Source organism: Microtus pennsylvanicus, chromosome 6 (genome assembly GCF_037038515.1).
Source record: "Microtus pennsylvanicus isolate mMicPen1 chromosome 6, mMicPen1.hap1, whole genome shotgun sequence".
Taxonomy (NCBI): domain Eukaryota; kingdom Metazoa; phylum Chordata; class Mammalia; order Rodentia; family Cricetidae; genus Microtus; species Microtus pennsylvanicus.
Genome location: NC_134584.1, coordinates 122,778,300 through 122,791,048, shown reverse-complemented (window position 1 = coordinate 122,791,048; position 12,749 = coordinate 122,778,300). Strand labels below are relative to the sequence as shown.

The 12,749-nt window shown below is 62.6% G+C and overlaps 4 non-coding genes across 4 annotated transcripts; all 4 read left to right on the top strand.

Moving 5' to 3' along the window:
• Positions 1 to 1,772: 1,772 nt before the first annotated feature.
• LOC142853129 (5S ribosomal RNA) lies at positions 1,773 to 1,891 on the top strand. Its single transcript, XR_012911068.1, has one exon. It is a non-coding gene; the product is annotated as a 5S ribosomal RNA (ribosomal RNA).
• Positions 1,892 to 4,675: 2,784 nt separating this feature from the next.
• LOC142853128 (5S ribosomal RNA) lies at positions 4,676 to 4,794 on the top strand. Its single transcript, XR_012911067.1, has one exon. It is a non-coding gene; the product is annotated as a 5S ribosomal RNA (ribosomal RNA).
• A 2,771-nt stretch (positions 4,795 to 7,565) lies between these two features.
• Positions 7,566 to 7,684, top strand: LOC142853127 (5S ribosomal RNA). The gene has a single exon (XR_012911066.1). It is a non-coding gene; the product is annotated as a 5S ribosomal RNA (ribosomal RNA).
• A 2,775-nt stretch (positions 7,685 to 10,459) lies between these two features.
• On the top strand, positions 10,460 to 10,578 carry LOC142853125 (5S ribosomal RNA). The gene has a single exon (XR_012911064.1). It is a non-coding gene; the product is annotated as a 5S ribosomal RNA (ribosomal RNA).
• The last annotated feature ends 2,171 nt before the right edge of the window (positions 10,579 to 12,749 follow it).

The window sequence follows — 12,749 nt, the reverse complement described above, 5'->3', positions numbered from 1 at the left end:
GGATGGAATCTGTGAGGTGGAGGCCAACCACCGAGGTCCAAGATGGGCATGGAGTCAAGAAGCTGGACGCTCAGGCGCTGTTCCACTAAGCCCTACGGTGGAACTCCCTATCTATCTATCTATCTATCTATCTATCTATCTATCTATCTATCTATCTACCCAGAGCCAAGCCGAGAGAGAGAGGTCTGTGCTGTGCTGAGCTGTGCGGTGGATTTCAGATGCCAGCCGACAGCATCCTTATAACAGTCCAGGCTCAGGAAGGTCCTGCTCAGCCCCAGAGGTGGGTGCAGAAGGAACAGACTTGCCTTCTTGAGTCTTCCTTGATGGTGGGGGATGCCGGGTGGCCCGGTGGAAATAAGGATACATAGCCCAAGAGAGTTGCGGCCGGGACCTGCCCCCGCCCCCACCGTCCAGGAGCAGAGAGCGCCAAGACCCAAGTTCCAAGTTCCAAGTTCCCTCGGCCCCACCGGTCGGCCCAGGAGCATCTTCCACGCTGGACAGCCTGCCTTTCTCTCTTCTCCCCGACGCGCAGGGCGGGCGTGCGGCCCACTTCACGACGAGGCACCTTCAATGGGGGACTGGATGGCCCCGCTGGCTGGCGATAGGGGATAGGGGTGGGACTGGGGGTGGGGGTGGACATGGGGCAGAACTGGAATCTTGGGAGCTGGCATTCCAAGTTCCAAAGAGAGAACCAAGGTTTCTCAGAACGGCGAGAAAGCACAGGCGGGCACAGGCACACAGTCTCTCTAACCCAATCCCAGGCTTTCTAGATTCTCCAGGAGGAGGGGGTTACTCTGGGGAGCCGAGGAAGAGGAGCAGGAGCAGGAGCAGGAGCAGGAGGGAAGGGCAGGTAGAAGAAGAGGTGGAGGAGGAGGAGCATTAGGAGGAAACTACAGTTCCCCAATGATGAGAGACTAGCGCCTAGCCACTACCAGACCCGTCGAGGCACCTCCGTAGGTAGGGCACCAGCAAGACAGTGTCTACCCCTGTCTGGAAGGATGCCCCAAGCGATCCAACCGCTTTGCCTGAGCCTATCTGGGCACCTCCCCCGCGAACTCCTCATGCCACCCCATGCCACCCCACCCCAGTCTCACCCCAGCCCCACCATCACCCCTTGCCGGGCGCCGCCCATCTCCCCGGACCCAACCCCCATGCTTCCACCAGTGGCCCGCGGGACGACAGAGGCAAGGAGCTGGCTGGCTACCTGGCAACAGTCCCCAGGTGGAGGGAGAGTCGGGGTCCAAAGCCGACCCCTGCCCTGGAAAGCCCTGAGGCCCTGTCAAAGCCGACACCCGTGGATTCCCCACCGAAGGAGGCTGAGGGCGGGCAAGGGAGGAGCCAGCTTGCGGGCCAACAAACCTGCCAGGGGCACGGTTGGGGCGCGGTGAGGGTGCCCGATGAGGAACGGGAGACAAGGTCGGTAGGTAGGGCTGCCTGGCGACTGCTGCTGGCCCTGGAGCCCGGCTCCGGGTCGGGGCAGAGGGCGGCCTAGCTGGCAGGCTGTCTGGCGGGCGGGGAGGGGATCGTCCGTCCGCCCGCCCGCCCGCCCGCCCGTCCGTCCGTCCGTCCGTCCGTCCGTCCGTCCGTCCTTCCGGACTCGGACTCCGGAGGGCGTGGGGGCGTGGGGGCGGGCTGGCGTGCAGGAGCGCAGGCAGGCCAGTGTTACAGCAGCAGCAGCAGCAGCAGCAGCAGCAGCAGCAGCAGCAGCAGCAGCAGCAGCAGCAGCAGCAGCAGCAGCAGGCTCTTGGGGCACGACAGCGACACACGCCTCCGTCTACGGCCATACCACCCTGAACGCGCCCGATCTCGTCTGATCTCGGAAGCTAAGCAGGGTCGGGCCTGGTTAGTACTTGGATGGGAGACCGCCTGGGAATACCGGGTGCTGTAGGCTTTTTGTCTTCCTTTTCTCTTTCGGCCCCTTTTGGCCTTCGCGACCGCGGGCCGAGGGCCAGCCCGGACCAGGCAGGACACCACCAGGACAATCCGCACCCCGGAAAGACGGCGCACCTCTCACAAGGTTCCAAATCCACCCACCGCTCAGAGCCCTCAGGCACGCAGGAAACCCACCCACGAGGGGAAACACCCGAGTGGGGAAGGAAATGACAGGACCACTGAAGGAAATTAAGACTAACTCGCTGCGCGGGGTGGGTGTCACGGGTGGAAGCTGGACGGCCACCGGCATGCCCTTGGGAGCCGCGGCGAGGGGCGAAGGGCGAGGGCCAAGGGCCTAGGTGCGCCTGGCATCGCAGCCCCGCACAGCACAACACTGTGTATGTGTTCAGGAAGAGATCGCCTCGCCCCCTCCACGCAATGCACCCGGTGGATGCGGTCTAAGAGCAAGCAGGCTCCACCCACCCACTCCCGGGGATGGGGTGTGCGCCCACCTGCGTGCCTGTGTGCCTGCTTGCCTGTGTGTAATGTGCAATGTGCGTGCTTGTGTGAGAAGCCCCATGTGGGTGCACGTGTGTTCGTGTAGGCCACAATAGGCGCCTTTGTGTTTGTGTGTGTGTTGTGCGTGCATGCTTGTGAGTGCGCACGTGTGTCTGGGGTTTTGCCTGCTTTTGTCTCTGCCTGCTCGGGAGTGTGTGCATTTTTGCATGATTGTGTGTGTGTGTGTGTGCTGTGCGTGCGTACTTGTGTGGATGTGCGTCTGGGTGTCCACCTGCTTGCGTGTCAGTCTGTAGGCTCCGATCGCGTGCTTGCGTACACGCGTGCTTGAGTGTGTTTCTGCATGCGCGAGCGTGTGAGTACGCTTGTGTGCAGGCCCGAGTGCCTACGGGCATGCGCGCGTGCATGAGGGGAAGCGCCCACGCACTGGTGCCCTCTAGGGCTCGCTCGGCTGGTGGGCTTGTCCCCGGTGGGATGGGATGCCAGGTATCAACAGTTGGTTGCCTCCTGAACCCAACCTGAGAGGCCAAGGCCTGGGCTCAGGGATGGAATCTGTGAGGTGGAGGCCAACCACCGAGGTCCAAGATGGGCATGGAGTCAAGAAGCTGGACGCTCAGGCGCTGTTCCACTAAGCCCTACGGTGGAACTCCCTATCTATCTATCTATCTATCTATCTATCTATCTATCTATCTATCTATCTACCCAGAGCCAAGCCGAGAGAGAGAGGTCTGTGCTGTGCTGAGCTGTGCGGTGGATTTCAGATGCCAGCCGACAGCATCCTTATAACAGTCCAGGCTCAGGAAGGTCCTGCTCAGCCCCAGAGGTGGGTGCAGAAGGAACAGACTTGCCTTCTTGAGTCTTCCTTGATGGTGGGGGATGCCGGGTGGCCCGGTGGAAATAAGGATACATAGCCCAAGAGAGTTGCGGCCGGGACCTGCCCCCGCCCCCACCGTCCAGGAGCAGAGAGCGCCAAGACCCAAGTTCCAAGTTCCAAGTTCCCTCGGCCCCACCGGTCGGCCCAGGAGCATCTTCCACGCTGGACAGCCTGCCTTTCTCTCTTCTCCCCGACGCGCAGGGCGGGCGTGCGGCCCACTTCACGACGAGGCACCTTCAATGGGGGACTGGATGGCCCCGCTGGCTGGCGATAGGGGATAGGGGTGGGACTGGGGGTGGGGGTGGACATGGGGCAGAACTGGAATCTTGGGAGCTGGCATTCCAAGTTCCAAAGAGAGAACCAAGGTTTCTCAGAACGGCGAGAAAGCACAGGCGGGCACAGGCACACAGTCTCTCTAACCCAATCCCAGGCTTTCTAGATTCTCCAGGAGGAGGGGGTTACTCTGGGGAGCCGAGGAAGAGGAGCAGGAGCAGGAGCAGGAGCAGGAGGGAAGGGCAGGTAGAAGAAGAGGTGGAGGAGGAGGAGCATTAGGAGGAAACTACAGTTCCCCAATGATGAGAGACTAGCGCCTAGCCACTACCAGACCCGTCGAGGCACCTCCGTAGGTAGGGCACCAGCAAGACAGTGTCTACCCCTGTCTGGAAGGATGCCCCAAGCGATCCAACCGCTTTGCCTGAGCCTATCTGGGCACCTCCCCCGCGAACTCCTCATGCCACCCCATGCCACCCCACCCCAGTCTCACCCCAGCCCCACCATCACCCCTTGCCGGGCGCCGCCCATCTCCCCGGACCCAACCCCCATGCTTCCACCAGTGGCCCGCGGGACGACAGAGGCAAGGAGCTGGCTGGCTACCTGGCAACAGTCCCCAGGTGGAGGGAGAGTCGGGGTCCAAAGCCGACCCCTGCCCTGGAAAGCCCTGAGGCCCTGTCAAAGCCGACACCCGTGGATTCCCCACCGAAGGAGGCTGAGGGCGGGCAAGGGAGGAGCCAGCTTGCGGGCCAACAAACCTGCCAGGGGCACGGTTGGGGCGCGGTGAGGGTGCCCGATGAGGAACGGGAGACAAGGTCGGTAGGTAGGGCTGCCTGGCGACTGCTGCTGGCCCTGGAGCCCGGCTCCGGGTCGGGGCAGAGGGCGGCCTAGCTGGCAGGCTGTCTGGCGGGCGGGGAGGGGATCGTCCGTCCGCCCGCCCGCCCGCCCGTCCGTCCGTCCTTCCGGACTCGGACTCCGGAGGGCGTGGGGGCGTGGGGGCGGGCTGGCGTGCAGGAGCGCAGGCAGGCCAGTGTTACAGCAGCAGCAGCAGCAGCAGCAGCAGCAGCAGCAGCAGCAGCAGCAGCAGCAGCAGCAGCAGCAGCAGCAGCAGGCTCTTGGGGCACGACAGCGACACACGCCTCCGTCTACGGCCATACCACCCTGAACGCGCCCGATCTCGTCTGATCTCGGAAGCTAAGCAGGGTCGGGCCTGGTTAGTACTTGGATGGGAGACCGCCTGGGAATACCGGGTGCTGTAGGCTTTTTGTCTTCCTTTTCTCTTTCGGCCCCTTTTGGCCTTCGCGACCGCGGGCCGAGGGCCAGCCCGGACCAGGCAAGACACCACCAGGACAATCCGCACCCCGGAAAGACGGCGCACCTCTCACAAGGTTCCAAATCCACCCACCGCTCAGAGCCCTCAGGCACGCAGGAAACCCACCCACGAGGGGAAACACCCGAGTGGGGAAGGAAATGACAGGACCACTGAAGGAAATTAAGACTAACTCGCTGCGCGGGGTGGGTGTCACGGGTGGAAGCTGGACGGCCACCGGCATGCCCTTGGGAGCCGCGGCGAGGGGCGAAGGGCGAGGGCCAAGGGCCTAGGTGCGCCTGGCATCGCAGCCCCGCACAGCACAACACTGTGTATGTGTTCAGGAAGAGATCGCCTCGCCCCCTCCACGCAATGCACCCGGTGGATGCGGTCTAAGAGCAAGCAGGCTCCACCCACCCACTCCCGGGGATGGGGTGTGCGCCCACCTGCGTGCCTGTGTGCCTGCTTGCCTGTGTGTAATGTGCAATGTGCGTGCTTGTGTGAGAAGCCCCATGTGGGTGCACGTGTGTTCGTGTAGGCCACAATAGGCGCCTTTGTGTTTGTGTGTGTGTTGTGCGTGCATGCTTGTGAGTGCGCACGTGTGTCTGGGGTTTTGCCTGCTTTTGTCTCTGCCTGCTCGGGAGTGTGTGCATTTTTGCATGATTGTGTGTGTGTGTGTGTGCTGTGCGTGCGTACTTGTGTGGATGTGCGTCTGGGTGTCCACCTGCTTGCGTGTCAGTCTGTAGGCTCCGATCGCGTGCTTGCGTACACGCGTGCTTGAGTGTGTTTCTGCATGCGCGAGCGTGTGAGTACGCTTGTGTGCAGGCCCGAGTGCCTACGGGCATGCGCGCGTGCATGAGGGGAAGCGCCCACGCACTGGTGCCCTCTAGGGCTCGCTCGGCTGGTGGGCTTGTCCCCGGTGGGATGGGATGCCAGGTATCAACAGTTGGTTGCCTTCTGAACCCAACCTGAGAGGCCAAGGCCTGGGCTCAGGGATGGAATCTGTGAGGTGGAGGCCAACCACCGAGGTCCAAGATGGGCATGGAGTCAAGAAGCTGGACGCTCAGGCGCTGTTCCACTAAGCCCTACGGTGGAACTCCCTATCTATCTATCTATCTATCTATCTATCTATCTATCTATCTATCTACCCAGAGCCAAGCCGAGAGAGAGAGGTCTGTGCTGTGCTGAGCTGTGCGGTGGATTTCAGATGCCAGCCGACAGCATCCTTATAACAGTCCAGGCTCAGGAAGGTCCTGCTCAGCCCCAGAGGTGGGTGCAGAAGGAACAGACTTGCCTTCTTGAGTCTTCCTTGATGGTGGGGGATGCCGGGTGGCCCGGTGGAAATAAGGATACATAGCCCAAGAGAGTTGCGGCCGGGACCTGCCCCCGCCCCCACCGTCCAGGAGCAGAGAGCGCCAAGACCCAAGTTCCAAGTTCCAAGTTCCCTCGGCCCCACCGGTCGGCCCAGGAGCATCTTCCACGCTGGACAGCCTGCCTTTCTCTCTTCTCCCCGACGCGCAGGGCGGGCGTGCGGCCCACTTCACGACGAGGCACCTTCAATGGGGGACTGGATGGCCCCGCTGGCTGGCGATAGGGGATAGGGGTGGGACTGGGGGTGGGGGTGGACATGGGGCAGAACTGGAATCTTGGGAGCTGGCATTCCAAGTTCCAAAGAGAGAACCAAGGTTTCTCAGAACGGCGAGAAAGCACAGGCGGGCACAGGCACACAGTCTCTCTAACCCAATCCCAGGCTTTCTAGATTCTCCAGGAGGAGGGGGTTACTCTGGGGAGCCGAGGAAGAGGAGCAGGAGCAGGAGCAGGAGCAGGAGGGAAGGGCAGGTAGAAGAAGAGGTGGAGGAGGAGGAGCATTAGGAGGAAACTACAGTTCCCCAATGATGAGAGACTAGCGCCTAGCCACTACCAGACCCGTCGAGGCACCTCCGTAGGTAGGGCACCAGCAAGACAGTGTCTACCCCTGTCTGGAAGGATGCCCCAAGCGATCCAACCGCTTTGCCTGAGCCTATCTGGGCACCTCCCCCGCGAACTCCTCATGCCACCCCATGCCACCCCACCCCAGTCTCACCCCAGCCCCACCATCACCCCTTGCCGGGCGCCGCCCATCTCCCCGGACCCAACCCCCATGCTTCCACCAGTGGCCCGCGGGACGACAGAGGCAAGGAGCTGGCTGGCTACCTGGCAACAGTCCCCAGGTGGAGGGAGAGTCGGGGTCCAAAGCCGACCCCTGCCCTGGAAAGCCCTGAGGCCCTGTCAAAGCCGACACCCGTGGATTCCCCACCGAAGGAGGCTGAGGGCGGGCAAGGGAGGAGCCAGCTTGCGGGCCAACAAACCTGCCAGGGGCACGGTTGGGGCGCGGTGAGGGTGCCCGATGAGGAACGGGAGACAAGGTCGGTAGGTAGGGCTGCCTGGCGACTGCTGCTGGCCCTGGAGCCCGGCTCCGGGTCGGGGCAGAGGGCGGCCTAGCTGGCAGGCTGTCTGGCGGGCGGGGAGGGGATCGTCCGTCCGCCCGCCCGCCCGCCCGTCCGTCCGTCCTTCCGGACTCGGACTCCGGAGGGCGTGGGGGCGTGGGGGCGGGCTGGCGTGCAGGAGCGCAGGCAGGCCAGTGTTACAGCAGCAGCAGCAGCAGCAGCAGCAGCAGCAGCAGCAGCAGCAGCAGCAGCAGCAGCAGCAGCAGGCTCTTGGGGCACGACAGCGACACACGCCTCCGTCTACGGCCATACCACCCTGAACGCGCCCGATCTCGTCTGATCTCGGAAGCTAAGCAGGGTCGGGCCTGGTTAGTACTTGGATGGGAGACCGCCTGGGAATACCGGGTGCTGTAGGCTTTTTGTCTTCCTTTTCTCTTTCGGCCCCTTTTGGCCTTCGCGACCGCGGGCCGAGGGCCAGCCCGGACCAGGCAGGACACCACCAGGACAATCCGCACCCCGGAAAGACGGCGCACCTCTCACAAGGTTCCAAATCCACCCACCGCTCAGAGCCCTCAGGCACGCAGGAAACCCACCCACGAGGGGAAACACCCGAGTGGGGAAGGAAATGACAGGACCACTGAAGGAAATTAAGACTAACTCGCTGCGCGGGGTGGGTGTCACGGGTGGAAGCTGGACGGCCACCGGCATGCCCTTGGGAGCCGCGGCGAGGGGCGAAGGGCGAGGGCCAAGGGCCTAGGTGCGCCTGGCATCGCAGCCCCGCACAGCACAACACTGTGTATGTGTTCAGGAAGAGATCGCCTCGCCCCCTCCACGCAATGCACCCGGTGGATGCGGTCTAAGAGCAAGCAGGCTCCACCCACCCACTCCCGGGGATGGGGTGTGCGCCCACCTGCGTGCCTGTGTGCCTGCTTGCCTGTGTGTAATGTGCAATGTGCGTGCTTGTGTGAGAAGCCCCATGTGGGTACACGTGTGTTCGTGTAGGCCACAATAGGCGCCTTTGTGTTTGTGTGTGTGTTGTGCGTGCATGCTTGTGAGTGCGCACGTGTGTCTGGGGTTTTGCCTGCTTTTGTCTCTGCCTGCTCGGGAGTGTGTGCATTTTTGCATGATTGTGTGTGTGTGTGTGTGCTGTGCGTGCGTACTTGTGTGGATGTGCGTCTGGGTGTCCACCTGCTTGCGTGTCAGTCTGTAGGCTCCGATCGCGTGCTTGCGTACACGCGTGCTTGAGTGTGTTTCTGCATGCGCGAGCGTGTGAGTACGCTTGTGTGCAGGCCCGAGTGCCTACGGGCATGCGCGCGTGCATGAGGGGAAGCGCCCACGCACTGGTGCCCTCTAGGGCTCGCTCGGCTGGTGGGCTTGTCCCCGGTGGGATGGGATGCCAGGTATCAACAGTTGGTTGCCTCCTGAACCCAACCTGAGAGGCCAAGGCCTGGGCTCAGGGATGGAATCTGTGAGGTGGAGGCCAACCACCGAGGTCCAAGATGGGCATGGAGTCAAGAAGCTGGACGCTCAGGCGCTGTTCCACTAAGCCCTACGGTGGAACTCCCTATCTATCTATCTATCTATCTATCTATCTATCTATCTATCTATCTATCTACCCAGAGCCAAGCCGAGAGAGAGAGGTCTGTGCTGTGCTGAGCTGTGCGGTGGATTTCAGATGCCAGCCGACAGCATCCTTATAACAGTCCAGGCTCAGGAAGGTCCTGCTCAGCCCCAGAGGTGGGTGCAGAAGGAACAGACTTGCCTTCTTGAGTCTTCCTTGATGGTGGGGGATGCCGGGTGGCCCGGTGGAAATAAGGATACATAGCCCAAGAGAGTTGCGGCCGGGACCTGCCCCCGCCCCCACCGTCCAGGAGCAGAGAGCGCCAAGACCCAAGTTCCAAGTTCCAAGTTCCCTCGGCCCCACCGGTCGGCCCAGGAGCATCTTCCACGCTGGACAGCCTGCCTTTCTCTCTTCTCCCCGACGCGCAGGGCGGGCGTGCGGCCCACTTCACGACGAGGCACCTTCAATGGGGGACTGGATGGCCCCGCTGGCTGGCGATAGGGGATAGGGGTGGGACTGGGGGTGGGGGTGGACATGGGGCAGAACTGGAATCTTGGGAGCTGGCATTCCAAGTTCCAAAGAGAGAACCAAGGTTTCTCAGAACGGCGAGAAAGCACAGGCGGGCACAGGCACACAGTCTCTCTAACCCAATCCCAGGCTTTCTAGATTCTCCAGGAGGAGGGGGTTACTCTGGGGAGCCGAGGAAGAGGAGCAGGAGCAGGAGCAGGAGCAGGAGGGAAGGGCAGGTAGAAGAAGAGGTGGAGGAGGAGGAGCATTAGGAGGAAACTACAGTTCCCCAATGATGAGAGACTAGCGCCTAGCCACTACCAGACCCGTCGAGGCACCTCCGTAGGTAGGGCACCAGCAAGACAGTGTCTACCCCTGTCTGGAAGGATGCCCCAAGCGATCCAACCGCTTTGCCTGAGCCTATCTGGGCACCTCCCCCGCGAACTCCTCATGCCACCCCATGCCACCCCACCCCAGTCTCACCCCAGCCCCACCATCACCCCTTGCCGGGCGCCGCCCATCTCCCCGGACCCAACCCCCATGCTTCCACCAGTGGCCCGCGGGACGACAGAGGCAAGGAGCTGGCTGGCTACCTGGCAACAGTCCCCAGGTGGAGGGAGAGTCGGGGTCCAAAGCCGACCCCTGCCCTGGAAAGCCCTGAGGCCCTGTCAAAGCCGACACCCGTGGATTCCCCACCGAAGGAGGCTGAGGGCGGGCAAGGGAGGAGCCAGCTTGCGGGCCAACAAACCTGCCAGGGGCACGGTTGGGGCGCGGTGAGGGTGCCCGATGAGGAACGGGAGACAAGGTCGGTAGGTAGGGCTGCCTGGCGACTGCTGCTGGCCCTGGAGCCCGGCTCCGGGTCGGGGCAGAGGGCGGCCTAGCTGGCAGGCTGTCTGGCGGGCGGGGAGGGGATCGTCCGTCCGCCCGCCCGCCCGCCCGTCCGTCCGTCCTTCCGGACTCGGACTCCGGAGGGCGTGGGGGCGTGGGGGCGGGCTGGCGTGCAGGAGCGCAGGCAGGCCAGTGTTACAGCAGCAGCAGCAGCAGCAGCAGCAGCAGCAGCAGCAGCAGCAGCAGCAGCAGCAGCAGCAGCAGGCTCTTGGGGCACGACAGCGACACACGCCTCCGTCTACGGCCATACCACCCTGAACGCGCCCGATCTCGTCTGATCTCGGAAGCTAAGCAGGGTCGGGCCTGGTTAGTACTTGGATGGGAGACCGCCTGGGAATACCGGGTGCTGTAGGCTTTTTGTCTTCCTTTTCTCTTTCGGCCCCTTTTGGCCTTCGCGACCGCGGGCCGAGGGCCAGCCCGGACCAGGCAGGACACCACCAGGACAATCCGCACCCCGGAAAGACGGCGCACCTCTCACAAGGTTCCAAATCCACCCACCGCTCAGAGCCCTCAGGCACGCAGGAAACCCACCCACGAGGGGAAACACCCGAGTGGGGAAGGAAATGACAGGACCACTGAAGGAAATTAAGACTAACTCGCTGCGCGGGGTGGGTGTCACGGGTGGAAGCTGGACGGCCACCGGCATGCCCTTGGGAGCCGCGGCGAGGGGCGAAGGGCGAGGGCCAAGGGCCTAGGTGCGCCTGGCATCGCAGCCCCGCACAGCACAACACTGTGTATGTGTTCAGGAAGAGATCGCCTCGCCCCCTCCACGCAATGCACCCGGTGGATGCGGTCTAAGAGCAAGCAGGCTCCACCCACCCACTCCCGGGGATGGGGTGTGCGCCCACCTGCGTGCCTGTGTGCCTGCTTGCCTGTGTGTAATGTGCAATGTGCGTGCTTGTGTGAGAAGCCCCATGTGGGTGCACGTGTGTTCGTGTAGGCCACAATAGGCGCCTTTGTGTTTGTGTGTGTGTTGTGCGTGCATGCTTGTGAGTGCGCACGTGTGTCTGGGGTTTTGCCTGCTTTTGTCTCTGCCTGCTCGGGAGTGTGTGCATTTTTGCATGATTGTGTGTGTGTGTGTGTGCTGTGCGTGCGTACTTGTGTGGATGTGCGTCTGGGTGTCCACCTGCTTGCGTGTCAGTCTGTAGGCTCCGATCGCATGCTTGCGTACACGCGTGCTTGAGTGTGTTTCTGCATGCGCGAGCGTGTGAGTACGCTTGTGTGCAGGCCCGAGTGCCTACGGGCATGCGCGCGTGCATGAGGGGAAGCGCCCACGCACTGGTGCCCTCTAGGGCTCGCTCGGCTGGTGGGCTTGTCCCCGGTGGGATGGGATGCCAGGTATCAACAGTTGGTTGCCTCCTGAACCCAACCTGAGAGGCCAAGGCCTGGGCTCAGGGATGGAATCTGTGAGGTGGAGGCCAACCACCGAGGTCCAAGATGGGCATGGAGTCAAGAAGCTGGACGCTCAGGCGCTGTTCCACTAAGCCCTACGGTGGAACTCCCTATCTATCTATCTATCTATCTATCTATCTATCTACCCAGAGCCAAGCCGAGAGAGAGAGGTCTGTGCTGTGCTGAGCTGTGCGGTGGATTTCAGATGCCAGCCGACAGCATCCTTATAACAGTCCAGGCTCAGGAAGGTCCTGCTCAGCCCCAGAGGTGGGTGCAGAAGGAACAGACTTGCCTTCTTGAGTCTTCCTTGATGGTGGGGGATGCCGGGTGGCCCGGTGGAAATAAGGATACATAGCCCAAGAGAGTTGCGGCCGGGACCTGCCCCCGCCCCCACCGTCCAGGAGCAGAGAGCGCCAAGACCCAAGTTCCAAGTTCCAAGTTCCCTCGGCCCCACCGGTCGGCCCAGGAGCATCTTCCACGCTGGACAGCCTGCCTTTCTCTCTTCTCCCCGACGCGCAGGGCGGGCGTGCGGCCCACTTCACGACGAGGCACCTTCAATGGGGGACTGGATGGCCCCGCTGGCTGGCGATAGGGGATAGGGGTGGGACTGGGGGTGGGGGTGGACATGGGGCAGAACTGGAATCTTGGGAGCTGGCATTCCAAGTTCCAAAGAGAGAACCAAGGTTTCTCAGAACGGCGAGAAAGCACAGGCGGGCACAGGCACACAGTCTCTCTAACCCAATCCCAGGCTTTCTAGATTCTCCAGGAGGAGGGGGTTACTCTGGGGAGCCGAGGAAGAGGAGCAGGAGCAGGAGCAGGAGCAGGAGGGAAGGGCAGGTAGAAGAAGAGGTGGAGGAGGAGGAGCATTAGGAGGAAACTACAGTTCCCCAATGATGAGAGACTAGCGCCTAGCCACTACCAGACCCGTCGAGGCACCTCCGTAGGTAGGGCACCAGCAAGACAGTGTCTACCCCTGTCTGGAAGGATGCCCCAAGCGATCCAACCGCTTTGCCTGAGCCTATCTGGGCACCTCCCCCGCGAACTCCTCATGCCACCCCATGCCACCCCACCCCAGTCTCACCCCAGCCCCACCATCACCCCTTGCCGGGCGCCGCCCATCTCCCCGGACCCAAC